Here is a 14,905-nt window from a genome sequence, read left to right as displayed (position 1 = left end):
TCTTGCCATTCTGATTTTTTTTTTTTTTTTTTTAATTTGAGATGGAGTCTTTAATCTGTCACCCGGCTGGAGTGCGGTGGTGCAATCTTGGCTCACTGCAACCTCAGCCTTCTGGTTAAAGCGATTCTTCCGCCTCAGCCTCCCGAGTAGCTGGGACCACAGGCGCGTGCCACCACACCGGGCTAATTTTTTTTTATATTTTTAGTAGAGACGGGGTCTCACCGTGTTGGCCAGGATGGTTTGATCTCTTGACCTCGTGATCCACCCGCCTCGGCCTCCCAAAGTGCTGGGATTACAGGCGTGAGCCACTGTGTCGGGCCTTTTTTTTTTTTTTTTTTGAGACAGTCTCCCTCTGTCAGGATGTTGGCTTACTGCCTCCAGGGTTCAAGCGATTCTCCTGCCTTCGCTTCCTGAGTAGCTAGGATTCTATCACACCTGGCTAATGTTTTGTATTTTTAGTAGAGACGGGGTTTTGCCTTGTTGACCAGGCTGGTCTTGAACTTCCGAGCTTAGGCGATCCACCCACCTCTGCTTTCCAAAGTGGTAGGATTACAGTCAGGAGCCACTGCACCTTACCTGAATGTTTTCTTCATTGTATCTTCCGACTCCTGTTTGAGCTTTTACTGCCTTGCTCAAGATTTTCACAACGTATTGAATATAGTATCATACCCTTTGTTTTGTGTGTAAGAGAAATGTCTGTGGTATTTTATTACTATGGTGTTTTCTTGTGTTTAAGAGAAATGTCTGTGGTGCTTTACGGAATTTCTTGTTAGCTTGAAGTGATCTATATGAGCTTAAGGAATGGTTTTTATGTTCTTAATTTTTATTTATATCAGTACTTAATTTTTATCAGTGAATGAATGTTGAAACATTTAGTGTCTTTTCAATTTCTGTTGAGAAATGAATTAATTTAATTTTTTCCCATTTTAGGTTGGCAATAAATTTCCTAATATGCTTTAAAAATTTTATTAGAGGTGTTTAAAATGGAAAAGCAGTGAAGTTTGGGGTAGAATTGTTGATTTTGTCTCTTAGAAATTAACCAGGAATATGGGGATAAATAAATTTGAAGAAAATACATAGTTTCTTGTTTCCTGGCCTTAATGATCGGACATAGTCACAATCAGGCGCCACAAACTGCTCTTCTGGTCTGTTTAAGCACTGTCCTTTGCACGGTATATTTATTGATTTGATTGTTAAGCCGTTAACAGTGAGGTGGCTGGTCGAATTTTTTTCTGTTTACCAGTCAAATGGCTTCAGACTCTTTATGTCAACATTAGAAAAGAGGATTAAAAATTTAGAAGAGAAATATGGTATTTGGAAATGCCAAAATAAGGTCCTAGATCTGAATTTGTGAACCCTCAAAAAGAGCTTAGTTATATGTACTTGGCGGCTTACTGCATTTATCACTGAATTTCCTTGGACTTTTTCTCACCCCTTCTCTCTCTCCTCCTCCTCCTTTTTATTTTTTTAAATTCTGGAGGCTCTAGGCTCAGTTAAATATTTTCATGTGGCAGAGAGCCAGATTTCCAATAGCCCTGAACTCAGCATGCTGCTGTTGCTTAGCAACTACTTGTGAAGTCTTGTGGCTATAACTGAATTATAAATAGGGTTATGAGCAGAAGTGCAACTGAAATTGAGATGGGAAAGAAAGGCATACTCTATTTTTCCCATCTCACTTGGATTTGAGTGATTTTTTTTTTTAATGCAGAGTCAGTTTTCAGAAATCTGGCTTATAAACATTGGTAATACTAGGCCTATCAGGAAGACAATATGGGCATCTTCTTTGTAATTACACATTTGGAAGCTTTTTTTTTTTTTTTTTAGGACTAAACAGTCTGTAATGGAGACAAGGCAGTTCATGAAAACAAGAGAACTTCTAATTTTCATGGTGATACATGTAGAAAAATATCCATACATCGTACTACTGCCGCACTGTATGTCTCTCCCACATTTACATTTAAATGTACACCCAGGAACACTTTATTAGATTATTTTCTTGTACTTTTAATCACATCTTTTTTTTTTAGAGTGGCTTAAAAACTGTCCTATAATCATGACCATGTAGGCATTTGATGAATGTTGAAAATATGAGTAAATCAACCTCTCTTTATTATTGCTTAAACAGTATATTTTAAAGTACAATTTATTAAAATGTTATTGGCAAAAAAACCCTGAAAGGTCATTTAAGGTCTTCTGATTTAATTTCCTTATATTTCAGATGGAAAGGTTTAGACCTAAAGATATTAAATGATTTGCCTAGGGTCTGTCATACCCTGGTGTGTGTGTGTGTGTGTGTGTGTGTGTGTGAGTGTATGCACACATTGGTCTCTCTTACTGATACGTATTTCACAACTTTCTTTTTTTGCACTCATACTTCATCAGTTTACACAAAATTTAATTGTATTCTGGAATTTATTTTAAAAATGTGCAACTAAGTTTAGTAACAAGCACAACTTGTATGAACAGGTTTTGTTGAGAGCAGAAGATTGTGGGGGTCAGTCAGTATATTTGTAGACGGGATGGAGAACATTGGCTCATTTGATATGATGATCAGGAGGTCAAGAGAGTTTCCAAAGTATAGTATTTTTGGTCAGAACTCTACAGATTTTTTCAGCTTCTAAAAGATCAAAATAAAATTCTTGTTTTGGATAAAGAACTCTGTGCTTTCTTAAAATATATTAAACTTTTGTTAATAGCTTTTAACAGCCCAACCTATGAAACTAAGTTTTGCCAACATTTGCCAGAAACAAGTAGATTGTATTCTTAGGCATTGTTGCTAAGAAAAATTTAGAGTGGAAATGTTATTTTTTCTTTTGCTGCCAGAGGATGTGCTGGTTCGTTCTTTGTTGTATGCCCAGTAGTACAGATCTTGCTATCAAAAGTGTAAGTTTCTTTGAAAGGTTTAACTGAAGGAAGATGTATATTTATAAATAGAATTGGCTGGAAAAGTTGTGAGAAAAATAATTTTAATTAGATCTACAAGGAGGGATAAGCAGCAATCTTGCTCTGCTATAGAAGGTAAATAGTTGGTACAAAGAGGAATTTGAATTTTCTCCATAATATGGAAGAGGATTTCTTTTTCCTTTCATCATCATCTTTTTTTTTTTTTTAATTTTTATGACAGCATCTCTTACTCTGTGGCCCAGGCTGAAGTGCAGTGAGTGACACAATCACAGCTCACCATGACTTTGACCTCCCAGGCTCAAGTGATTCTCCCATCTCAACCTCCTGAGTAGCTGGGACCACAGGTGTGCACCACCACACTCTGCTCAGGTTTTAAATTTTTTTGTAGATACAGGGTCTCACTAGGTTGTCCAGGCTCATCTTGAACTCCAGGCCTCAAGCAGTTTTCCCACCTCAGCCTCCCAAAGTGTTGGGATTACAGGCGTGAGCCACTGCACCGAGACATCTCAGCTGCCACTTTAAACTCCTGTGGATTTTTAGTAGGGTAGGGGCAAAAGAAGGGGAAGAAGATAGAGATTCAAGGTGAAGTTCCTGGAACTCTCTAAACTATTGTAAGGCATTTTAATTGCTGTACTGATTGTTCTAAGGTGCCCTGGTTATTCAGTTTCCCCCAAATTTGGATTGGTATGTGATGTGTAACTGCTTTGAATAATGTTTTGCAAGCATCATGCTTTCTTGCTTTTCTTGAAACAAAACTGGCCAGTATAAGCAAAAGTTATTTTTAAAACATTAAAACTAATTTAATAAAGAAAATATGAAATACCAAGACTTATATCTGGGATTATTAAATTTTCTCACTTGTAATGCGTTATTTTTTAATTTTTTGAGACGGAGTCTCGGTCTTTTGCCCAGGCAGAGTGCAGCAGCACGATCTCAGGTCACTGCAACCTCAGCCTCCTGGGTTCAAGCGATTCTCCTGCCTCAGCCTCCTGAGTAGCTGGTACCGCAGATTTTCTGCCACCACACGTAGTTGTATTTTTAGTAGAGTAGGAGTTTCGCCATGTTGGCCAGACTGGTCCCAAAGTCCTGACCTCAAGTGATCCGCCTGCCTCAGCCTCCCAAAGTGCTGGGGTTACAGGCGAGAGCCACCGCACCTGGCCTATAGTGCTTCATTAATAAAATTGGATATATTTGTGACACGCTCTTCCACTAATTGTGACTCATAGATTTGTTAATATTGCTTTCCATTGCAATGAGGATAATAGTATAAGTAAACAGAATTTATTTTAAGATATTTTAGATATAAGTATAATTGTGGTTAAATTTTGGATATCTGTTGCATGTGAATGTAACATTTAAAAAAATAAGTAAAATAAGCTAAGCTACTTTTCATGTAGACCAGTGTTTAAAATAACAGTATTTATGTTGTCAAAAGCTTGGTTAAACTTAATCTTAAAATCTAGCCACTGTTAAATATTTGGTTAAAAAGAGTATCAGTCATCAATGGATTGCTCATTTAATTTTTACCCTTCCTTCAACGGAGCTTTTGTTATTTAAAAAGGTTCTGTGATCCTATATGTTTTAAAGGGATTGTTTCTAATTGTTATCTCATGATTAAAATAAGTCCTTTACATATAATTTTTATAGTAAGTGTTTAGGCTTTCATAATGTCAAATATATGAATTCATTTTACATTTTAGATAACAAGTTGTGACCAAAGAAAACATTTTAAAATTAATTTTTCATTTCATCAAAACATACTACTAGAGGGTTTGATATAAGAAATGCATAGAACATGTACTTTAATAAATAATATTGGTTTTAACATGACTTGGCTGTCAAACCAGCCATTCATTTCAGCAGTTATAATTTAAATTCTTGAAATTAAAAGGTGTTTTTTTCTTTTTGTTTTCTCTTACTTGTTTTTTGGTTTGGTTTGGTTTGGTTATTTCCTCCTGACCTGTAATCCTCTTCATGTTGTTATGTTAGACTATACATTGTTTGCCATCTTTGGTAATGAAAATCCACTCCAAAGTAAATTTGTAATGTACAGAGAGACGTGCCTATTAAGCATTATTAGGTTGGAAAGGTAGAATGATGAAATGCATTTTGTTATCTGGGTAAAAGAAATTTCAAGCATTGTCAACTTTAGCATTGCTCCACTTTAGGCAAAATTGAAAAATCAAAAATAGCAGTGTTGCACAGATTATTTATGTGCATGTTTAACTTTTACTTGACATGATCATAAGATAATATGTTTTTTCTAACTGATAGAAAAACAATTATTTTAACTGAATTGAGAAAACAATTATTGAATGTCTACTGTGTATAATATACTACTGTTGTGGAAAGAAGTTTGTGTTAAAAAATTAAGGCATACTTCCTACTTTATTTTGAAGTCTGCTTTGGTAAGTTATTTAAGCTTTGTATTTTTAGTACATATTAAACAGGTTTTTTTTTTTTAAATCAACAAATCTGATTGAGTCATAAAATTGTAGAAAAAAGTGCTAGGAAAAATGCAGTACTCTTTAGAATTTGAGATTTTAGAGAGCCTTGAATGTGTTAGTACTGTGGTTTAAGAGTTTTATGATTCTCCTGAAAACAGAAAAACACTTAAATATATAGGTATGGATGTATACACCCTCCCCCCACACACACTGTGCACAATGGCATGTTTCTTGAAAGTGGCCTGTTAGTTTAGCTTAGCATTCATTTCTTTAATTGACACCTAATAAGTAAAGGTGTCAAGTTAATATTTTAGGTGATGAAATGCAAGGCACATATTTTTTCCAAGAAAATAGTGTTTTTGCTGGTAGTTTTGCTTTTATATTCACATCTATTCCAAGATTCGTGCTAGCATATTGTTTCTATTTTTAGGCTGTTGCCAGGCAGATTTAAAATTTCTTCTCTTATGGCTGCCTAATTTCTGTCTTCCTGATTGGTTACATGATACTGCTTTTATTAGCCAACCACAGTGACTATGCAAATTGTATTTCAGTTTCTGTTGCTGTGAAAGAACTGATAAGATGGCTGCAGGGGGCTCCCTTTGGGGTACGTTTTTTATTTTAAAGAGGGTTTTCATCAATATGTAGTAAGAAGCAAAGGTAGATTTCTTTTAAAAGGGCATTTTATTTTTGAAATGGGAAATCAAACTAAGCAAGCTTTATAAAAGGCTGAAAAATGCCTCTTGTGTATTTGATTAATTTTGATGGTGCTATCTTTTGCCTCTGTTAGGCAACTTATAAGTGGGTATATTTTATTATTTTGTATGTAAACATGCCAGCATGTTAGTTTACAAGTCTGTTAAAATGTTCTAGATGATTATCTTTGCTTTCTAAAAGAATAGTTTTTTCATGTAAGAATTATTTTAGATGTCAGTTATGTGTATATAGCGCATCATTTTTCTAGCCAATACTTAATTGTATTCTGTGTGCCCAACACTACGTTAGTTCACTAATATTATACTAGAATACTTCATTTTTTTGTTCTTTTGTGAAATGACCTCAGAAGCACATCATCATGATCTCAGCATATTTTAGATGTTTTCTAATATCAAAGCTTTGGACACTTAAAATGTCTTAATTTTTCCTGAGATTTGACAGAGATTAAAATTTGAAAGAGTAATAGTTTTGTACTAGATACTTGATAAAAAATGTCAAAGTGTTCCATTAAATAATACATAAATGTAGTATTAGAATCCATTTATAATAAAAATTTCTAAAGGGACACCTTTAGAGCATTGGTAAACACAGAGAATGGTAGCAAAACACGCCATATGAATAAAAACAATATTGATAAAGTGTGACAAAGCCATATATAAGTTCAGAAAGTTCAGGGAGTATACCTCATTTAAAAACATTTATCATCATTAATTACACATAAGGCCTTCTGGTTATAGTACCATTTTATAATAAAAGAGAAGGTTTCTGTTTCACTTAAGACTTTCTAGCCTTTCTGATAAAAGATAGTTAATTGCATTTTCCAGGTGTAGAAGACTGTTATTATTTGCTCCTGGAGAATTCACCTGTATCATGCTTAGTACTGCTTTTTGTTTTTAAATATCTTGCGTGAGTATGTTATGCTCATTACTGCAATCCTGTAAGATGAGCATACTGTAGAATTATGTACCATTTAGGACAGGGAAAAAGAGTAACGAGCTCATCCAAGATGAGGACATAAGAGAACAAGGCCGGTGCCATTTTACACATACTTTACACTTTTACCACCAGTATAATTACTGATACACTTGTTGGCTTAAAAATGTGAACTCTGTAATGTATAAACCAATGCTCAGTTATCTTGGTATAGCTGTTTTGTCTATGTTGGAAGTGTGACCCAGTAAAGGGGTTTAGGTTAAAAATAAATGAAAAATACTCAACTGAAGTTCTGCTATTCTTTTTTTTTATATCGAATTTATTGAAATACAGTTCACATGTCATACAGTTCAACTGTTTAAGTATATAATTCAGTGGTTTTCATTATATTCACAGAGCTGTATAATCACCCCAATCAATGTTTGAACATTTTTATTATCCTATAAAGAAATCCTGTACCCTTTAGCAGCCAACCGTCATTTTCTCCTAAGCCCTCCAACCCTAGGCAATTGTTGGTAAGCCACTTTCTATCTGTATAGATTTGCCTGTTCTGGACATTTCATATACAGTAGTCCCCCCGTCTCCACAGTTTCGTTTTCTGTGGTTTAGCTCTCTGTAGTCACCTGCGGGATAATAGTAAGGGGAAAATTTCAGAAATAAATAATTCATAAGTTTTAAATTTGGCACCGTTCTAAGTAGTGTGATGAAATCTCATGCCAGTCTCCTCTGTCCTACTAAGGACATGAACCATCCCTTTGTCCAGTATGTCCAGCGTATCCACACTCTAGATGATACCTACCCATCAGTCACTTAGGACATGTCTGGGTTATCAGATCTGTGCTGGTATTGCAGTGTTTGTCATAAAGTCACTCTTACTTAATAATGTCCTCAATGTAAAAGAGTAGGGTTGCTGGCAATTTGGATATGCCAAAGAGAAGCTGTAAAGTGCTTCCTTTAAGTGAAAAGGTGAAAGTTTTTGACTTAATAAAGGAAAGACAAAAGATCGTATGCTGAGGTTGCCAAGATATATAGTAAGAACCATCTTATACTTCTGTGACACGATGAACAGTATATTGTTACAATTGTTCTATTTTATTATTAGTTATTGCTAACTCTTACTGTGCCTAACTTATAAGTTAAATGTATGTATGTATAGGAAAAAACGTAGTATATATACTACTATCCAGTACTGAACCTTACTATTCATTGTGTTGTGAGAATGTATCTTTTTTGGATAAGGGGAGGAATACTGTAAATGGAATTATTCAGTATGTGACCTTTCATGACTGGCTTCTCTCACTCAGCGTGTTTTCAAAGTTTATGCATGTAGTAGCATGGTCAGTACTTAATTCCCTTTATGGCCAACTGATACTCCATTGTATGGATATACCACATTTTATTTGTTCATTAGTCACAGGGCATTTAGGTTGATTCCAGTTTGGGGCCATTATGAGTAGTGCTTTTATAAAGCATTTGTGTACAATTTTTTCTGTGGACATATGTTTTCATTTCTCTTGGGTATATATCTAGGAATGGAATTTCTGTGTTGTATGATGTCGTATGATAACTCTGTGTTTCATGTATTGTGGAACTGCCTGTTTTCCAAAACAGCTGCCCCTTTTCGCAATCCCACTAGCATTGTATGGAAGTTCCAGTTTTTTCATATCCTTGGCAACATTCATTAGTCGCATTGATTATAGCTGTCCTGGTGTGTGTGAAGTGTTATCTCATTGAGGTTTTTACTTGCATTTTGCCGATGACTAATGATGTTTACTGCCTATGAGCTATTGGCTTATAAAGGCCTTTTTGTGGAAATGCCTGTTTGAGTCCTTTGTTCATTTTAAAATGGGGTTATTTGGTGTTTTATTACTGAATTGTAACAGTTTTTATATATTTGAGATAAAAGTCTCGTATTGGGTATATGGTTTGCAAATATTTTCGTCCACTGTGTAAATTATCATTTTACTTTTTTTTTTTTTTGAGACGGAGTTTTGCACTTGTTACCCAGGCTGGAGTGCAATGGCACGATCTCGGCTCACTGCAACCTCCGCCTTCTGGGTTCAAGCAATTCTCCTGCCTCAGTCTCCCGAGTAGCTGGGACTACAGACATGCACCACCATGCCCAGCTAAGTTTTGTATTTTAGTAGAGACGGGGTTTCACCTTGTTGACCAGGATGGTCTTGATCTCTTGACCTCTTGATCCACCCGCCTCAGACTCCCAAAGTGCTGGGATTATAGGTGTGAGCCACCGCGCCCGGCCTCTTTTTACTTTCTTAGTGGTTTCCTTTGCAGCACAAAAAGTTTTAACTTTGATGAAATTCAGTTAAACTTTTTTTTTTTTCTTCTTTTGTTACTTCTTCTCTTTGGGTCGTATCTAAGAAACCATTGCCTGTTCCAAATTTATGAAGATTTATTTCTGTGTTTCCTTCTAACATTTTAGTTTTAGCTCTTAAATTTAGGTCTTTGATTCATAGGAGTTAATTTTTGTATATGGCAAGAAATAGAAGTCCAACTTCATTCTTTTGCATGTGGCTATCCAGTTTTTCCAACACTGTTTGTTTAAAATACTATTCTTTCCCCATTGAGTGATCTTGTAACCCTCATCTAAGACAATTTACTGTAAAAGTGAGGGTTTATTTCTGTTCCAAGATACATCCTGGGATATGTCTGTAATTTTGCTAGTTGTGCCATACTCTCTGGGTTACTGTAGCTTCATAATACTTTTAAAAATACAAAGTATGAGTTCTCCAAGTTTATTTTTCTTCTTAAAGATTGTTTTGGTTGTTCTGGGACCCTTGCATTTTCATATTAATTTTAGGATCAGTTTATCAGTGTCTGCAAAGAAAATACCTAGGATTTTGAGAGAGGTTGTCTTGAATCCGAAGCTGAATTTGAAGAATGTGGACATCTTAAGGATATGAATCTTTTGATTCATGAGTATGCAGTGTCATTTATTTATGTCTTTAATTTCTTCATCAATATTTTATAGTTTTCAGAATATTGTTTTGTACTTCTTGGCTAAATTTATTATTTTTTATATTACTGTAAATGGAATTGTTTTATTTTACGATCATTTGTTTTAAGGGTATACAAACACAGTAGACTTTTATATATTAATCTTACAGTCAACCTTGTTAAACTCTTACTAGTTCTAATAAATTTTTAGTTGGTTTCATACTATTGTATATGAGATTTTTTCATCTGTAAATAAAAATCATTCTTTTTTTTTTAAAGTTGTATGACTTTTGGCTGTGTGTGGTGGCTCCTTCCTGTAATCCCAGAATTTTGGGTGGCTAAGGCAGGTAGATCACCTGAGGTTGGCAGCTTGAGACCAGCCTGGCCAACATGGTGAAACCCCATCTCTACTAAAAATATGAAAATTAGCCAGGCATGGTGGCACACGCCTGTAATTCCAGCTCCTCAGGAGGCTGAGGCATGAGAATTGCTTGAACCCAGGAGGTGGAGGCTGCAGTGATCCGAGATTGTGCCAGTGCACTCCAGCATGGGGGACAGAGGAAGACCCTGTCTCAAAAAACAAACAAAAAAAAAGTTTTTTGATTTGTATTTCGTTTTCTTGCCTAATTCTCCTGGCTGGAACTAGTTCAATGCTGACTAAAGGATGAGAGCAGATTATCTTTTCTTGTTCTGATCTTAGGGTGAAAGATTTTAGTCTTTTACCATTAAGTATAATAGATGTGGGGTTTTTTTTGGCGCCCTTTATCAGGTTGAGGAAATCTTCTATTCTTAGTTTGTTGACCGAATTCTGCTATTAATTGCTATGTTAAATTAAGGATAAGATAATTTAATAATTAGAAAGCTGCTGGTAATACTCTGGTAGCTAATACCTGAAGCAGTCAGCTGGCTGGTAAAACTGGAGAGGGAGTCTACTCTTAGGTCCCATTTACTGAATAGATAGGTTTTACCGGTGATCTTAAATGAAATCTCCAGTTTTAAAAGATAAAGAAGACAACTGTGGAAGATACATGTAGATGATTGCTCAACATTCTGTTAAAATGGTATCAAAACTTAGAGGATGAAATGCATAAGTAGGGTACCTGTGCTGCAGAAAACAACTTGAAACTGAATTGGATGTCTAGTTTACCTTACCCAGTTAAACTTACTATCTGTGTAGTTACTGATGGCAGCATAGTTATTGATTTATTCATTCACATGATATGTAAAGTTGAAGTTATATAAATTATCACATAAACTAATGAGAAAAGGATATGTTTTGTTATAGTGTCTGACATATAATTATTCCTTGATAAGCATAAGTCTCTTTTTCTCCTTACAAGGTGTGCAAGAAAAGGGGTGTTTTTCAAGGTGTTAATTAAAGGGGGAATTTATAAGGCATGGTTGGGAATAATGAACATCAAATTCAAGATTATGCTTATCTTTTTATTTAGGAGTCAAGGATGGAGAAGGAGGAGGAAGCCATTGTGTTGTACAGGGCACTTTATTTTTATTTCATAATGAAAAATGAATTATATGTGTCCATATAGCCAAACATTAATAAAGTAATAGAAAACTTGGGCTAGAATGGAACGTAGCAAGCATCTGGTCTAATCTTTTCAGTTTTACAGTTGAGGAAACTGAACTCTATACAGTTAAATTTTTTTATTCTATGCTGGTTGTATACTAATGTTAGAACATGGAATAGAACCTAGTTTTGTTAGTTCAGAAGTCTTTTTTTATGCCATGCTTTTTAGAATACTTGTATTTTAAAGTGTGATAGTTTGTATGATATTTTACAATTATACTGCTTTGCAGCAAGAGTTTTATGTATCCGTACCTTTTGCCCTGTGATGTGAAGTGTTTCCCTTGGTAGATTTTTACTTCTCATTCCCTTAGTGATTAATTTGGATTTAGCCGATGGAATGTGAAGGAAGGTGATGTATACCATGTCTGACCAAAAGCTTTGAAACAAGCTTGTCCTGCCCGTGGCCACAGGCTACGTACAGCCCAAGGCTGTTTTCAATAAGACCTTTCCCTCTGCCACAAGGCCTAGATGGGATGAGGGAGTGCTGTTCCTTCAGCCTGGTGTCCTAGAATGAAAGAGTATTGTGATTAGCCAGTGAAATTTTGTTGTTATTGTTGCTGCATTATCACCTAGTAAAAGGTGACACAGAAAGTTAACTATCCAGCTTTTGTACTTAGGTTGGGTTAATAAGAAAAGTAAGAGTATTTCCTGGCATTTGAAGGATTTACATCTTTCATCTCTTCCTACCTCATTCTGGGTGTTTTACTTCACCCAAGCAAAATGTGAAAAGTACATTAGGACAAATGATTTCTATTACTGCTGGTTATTTATTTATCTTTTTAATGAGACCTAGTCTTGCTATGTTGCCCAGGCTGGTCTCTACCCTTTAGGCTCAAGTAGTCCACTGCCTTGGCCTCCCAAGTAGCTGGGATTACAGGTATGTGTAACTGCTCCCATCTCTGGACAAATGATTTCTTAAATTTCTGTGGAGATAAATACAAGACCTTCTATAACTTTACTCCTTTTCTGCATAGGGATACTAGAGTTTGGCAAGCTAGTAGGGTCTTGATGGAAAATTGGCCAGTTTTCTGAGGGGGTGTAATTTGCTCTGTGTATTCTGAAATGACATTTGTTGGATCAGGTCATTTAATTTTATTTCGCCATGTAACACAATGATCCCCAAAATTGACTTGGAGAATTAATTTTAAGATACCTTACTTTTTTGTCATGTGGACCATTCCAAATTTTCTCAAAATATAGCAGTGAATGCAACAAGACGTTAGACTGTAGTGACAGTTCTGGTTTTGATGTAACCAAAATTTTAAGGACATGATTTGCTCCTTGTCCAGGGAAGTGTTGGTAAAGCAAACTCCCTATTTCTTTTGTGGTTGGTTATTTTTTACAATTTAGTTTGGGGATATTGCATTCTGCATTTTGGTTGGTGACAGGAAGAGAGGCTGATTTGTTGAGGTGTCAGATATTATAATAATTCAATAACTTACTCAACTGACTTTATGAGTATTTGATAAACAGATTTTACCACTTTTTTAAAAAGATGGCAGGGTAGCTAGTGACAGTTATTTTATACCAGTTGAGAGAACTGTAGCTGATAATGCAACAGTATAACATCTGTTTACATAGCCTTTATGTTATACTGAATATTATAAATAATTTAAAGATGATTTAAAGTATACAGGAGTATATGCATAGGTTATATTCAAATACTGTATTATTTTATATAAGGAACTTGAACATTGTCAGATTTCGGTATCTGTGGGGAGTCCTGGAAGCAGTCTCCCACGAATACTGATGGATATCGTATTTAAAATATAAAATTTTAAATCTTTATACTATATTTGAGCAGATAAGTATCAAAGTGAGTGAACCGTTGCATTGTCAGATTCCCTATTTTATGGGCAATAAATAGTAAAGCAGATTGTTAGCATTTATTTTGCAAGTCACTATTTATGATTTTATTTTCAAGAGTATTGCAAATTCTCAAGCAAAAATTAGAAGTGCAAAATAAAATCCTAGTTTTCAACTGAGAATGAGATTCTTAAAGAATCTAATAGCAAAGTTGCATTTCTAAAGAGGCTAGGAATTATCAGCATAAAGTGATTAATATTTGATTCAGCCATTTAATGAAAATAAACTTGAATTAAAATTATTTTCAGCAGAAAAATGAATGAAATTTTCATTCAGAAAAATGTTACTGTCAGCCAACAACATGAATATAATTAGAATGCCTTTGTCAAAGACAGAAATGCCATGTCCACTTAAAAGGTTTTGCTTAATGTTTTCTAAGCTTTTGCTTTAGTTTTATTTTTAAGTATACTTCATCAGATATTCATTACTTTGAATTAATATAGCATTTGTGTTGTGTATGCTTTTTGACCCAACAATCGTGGTACTTAGTTAAGTCTGTTCTTGGAAAGCAGTACAGTTTATTTAATCAAATAAACCCTACTATAGACCTGTTTTTCAAACAGCGCATCTGGAGTTACATTCCTAATGTTTCCATTTCATTGTTCACCTTGTTCACCTTTATTTTCACATTCTTTGGATTTTTGATAGATCACTTGCCCTCATCTGCTTCCCTTGTTGCTGGGCAAGGTTTGTGACACTGATGTCTGATTGGTTTTAGACTATTTCGGCTTTGAGCCAATCAGACAGTGAATTTCAGTTCTCTCACAGGACTGAAACATTGAAGCAGCTGTTGATTTATTTTTCCTGTGGGGAGATTATATAAACTAAGAGTATGGCTGCAGCAAGCTCCCTCTTGGGTATGTTTGAAAAATTACAAGGTTCATTTGTAAGGAAGGGGGGAAATGAGGTTTATTTTTAAAACTTGTTTATTAAGAAAACCTAATAGGTAGTGAATTTGAGAAAAAAATTTCTGATAACCAATTTTTCATTTTTATTTTATAATCTATTTAAATAACTATAGAATGGTGTAATATAAGAAAAATATATCTCTCATGAATCCACATAAAGCTTTAAAAGGATATCTCATATAACCTTTTGTAACTTGCTGCGAAAGGCAGTTGAGAAAAGGATGTAGTAATTGTATTCATACCACTTAATATCAGACAGAATCAGACATTTAGATTTCATTAGATGAATTAAACTAAGTCAGTTCAGTGCAGTAGACAACACAACACTTCTTAATACTATCCATAGTAATCCTTTGGGTCCAGAATACTATTAATTTTTGGAATCAGAAATCTGTAACAGTAGTCATAGATGGGTATGAAAATTTTTTTTACTTATCAGGATTTAAGGTTTTGCTAGATTTGTGTGTGTGTGTGTGTGTGTGTGTGTGTGTGTGTGTATATATGTATATATATGGTCCATGGCATTTTTTAAAAAGAAATTTACATTCGAATTTTGCATTGTAAAGAAAAGTATATTCTTATGTATTGTCTAT

At 34.7% G+C, this 14,905-nt stretch overlaps 1 protein-coding gene across 13 annotated transcripts in view; it reads left to right on the top strand.

Annotated features, from left to right (window-relative positions):
* The window catches only part of ATF7IP (activating transcription factor 7 interacting protein), a 126,865-nt gene that overhangs the window by 35,895 nt on the left and 76,065 nt on the right, over positions 1-14,905 (top strand). For 2 of the 13 annotated variants that reach the window (XM_078338284.1, XM_009003298.5), the window contains exon 1: positions 5,901-5,955. The exons of 9 other annotated variants lie outside the window; for them this stretch is intronic. The gene's annotated coding sequence lies outside the window, so the exon portion shown is untranslated. Of the gene's footprint in view, positions 1-5,900; positions 14,262-14,905 lie in introns of those variants that run through there. 2 more of the 13 variants (XM_078338285.1, XM_009003299.5) reach the window with 1 other exon arrangement.

The sequence above is a fragment of the Callithrix jacchus genome, chromosome 9 (assembly GCF_049354715.1).
Source record: "Callithrix jacchus isolate 240 chromosome 9, calJac240_pri, whole genome shotgun sequence".
In the NCBI taxonomy this organism is placed as follows: domain Eukaryota; kingdom Metazoa; phylum Chordata; class Mammalia; order Primates; family Cebidae; genus Callithrix; species Callithrix jacchus.
This window is presented reverse-complemented; position numbering and strand designations above follow the sequence as displayed.